We start from the raw sequence: 1,702 nt of genomic DNA on the forward strand, positions 1-1,702 counted from the left end.
GAAAATTTTCGCAGATTTTTTCTTCGCACGTGACAAGTCCACAAAGTGAGATAAAAATTTCTCGTTTCGTTCAATTTATAGTTTTCTATGAGGAAAAATTACTAAACTCGCAGAAACTAAAGAAAAATAGTGACCTTTCGAAAATAGAGATTTCAAGCTTTAAAACTCTTTTTTTAAATTCAAATTTCATTCATTTTTGACGAAGTTACAGCTGCCTAAACTTTGTCTAATTTTTACAAAAAATTAAGTGTTCCTCTAATTTTTGTGAGTAGTGTATATATATTTATATAATAAAATATTTTATTGAATCGGAACACACAAAATTTTGTAGCGATACTTCATTTGTATCATGTCTATATTTTTAAAGAAGATTTAAGAATTATTTATATCATTCGACAGAGCAAAGTTTCAGTTTTATGTATCTGTTTTTTTTTAATTGTAGTCTAATAATTTTTAAAAAGTTATTAGCAATTAAAGGGTCAAAATGCTCCTTTTTTTATTAAATTCGTGATAGTTCAGTAACAAATAATTCAGTAACAGTTTTTTTAAAAGGCACAAAGCCACAAAATGAAAGGACAACTTCTCATTTTGTCCAGCTCGTAGTTTGCTATATGTAAAAATTATCAAACTCATAAAAATTCGAAAATCATAATAATCTTTCGACAATAGAGATTTTAAGCTTTATAACTTTTCCTTTTTTTTTAAATCTAAATTTTATTCGTTTTTAAAGAAGTTGCTTAACTACTTAAATTTTGAAATTTGCTTCGAAAATTAGCTTCCAGAAAATAACAAATCGTGTATAAAATATTGGGTCGGAATAAAAATTTATAGCACCATGAATTTTTTTTCCAACCCGATATTTTATACACAATTTGTCAATTCCTGGAAGTTACTTATTAATTTCTCTTTCTCTGTCTCTCTCTCTCTCTCATATGTATTTATTTGTAAAAATTGTGCCTTAAGCGAGAGAGAGAGAGAGAGAGAGAGAGAGAGAGAGAGAGAGAGAGAGAGAGAAAATATTTATACAAGTTTTCATTAATAAAAGAATCATATACTCATTGTATCTTCACGCAATTTTATTATACATTAACCATTGGTACATTTTGTCAAGGAAATACAAGAGGGAATACGAGGAAATACGAGGGCGTAGTGAATCAATTAGTGTGTTAATTAATGCTCAATTATAAGATTAATTTGTGAAAATTACACTAACTTATGGTGCTAGAGTGAAGCGATAGTTACCGTTTCGATTGTAAACTCGGAAACAAGAACGCTTCGTAAAAATTGCATTAAACTGCAGTATAATTTGCGAACTTGTTCGAGCATTGTTCATTGTATGACAAGCTGCACCTGCGGTTTTACGATTGTAAAAGCGGAAGAACACCCCCACGTGCATGCTTCACCTGTGCTTTTCTACTCTCGGACGTGCGCAGAGTGCGATAAAAGGACAATGGATGTATGTCAGAAACGGCATTTATCTGTATAAAGATCAATGCTCAAATGTGTATAAATGTAATTTCATTTAAAGTACCTTTATAATATGTCAATTAAGTATATAATTATCATTATATTACTCTCAGTTCATGTTAGAGAATTGATAACAGTAGGTAACTCATAACTATAGGAAATAAATTATAACTTGAATAATATTATTTTTTGATAGATTTAATTGGAACGAACTTTTTGTCAAAAGATATTATTC

Source organism: Mycetomoellerius zeteki, unplaced genomic scaffold (genome assembly GCF_001594055.1).
Source record: "Mycetomoellerius zeteki isolate Tzet28-1 unplaced genomic scaffold, Tzet1.0 scaffold332, whole genome shotgun sequence".
NCBI lineage: Eukaryota > Metazoa > Arthropoda > Insecta > Hymenoptera > Formicidae > Mycetomoellerius > Mycetomoellerius zeteki.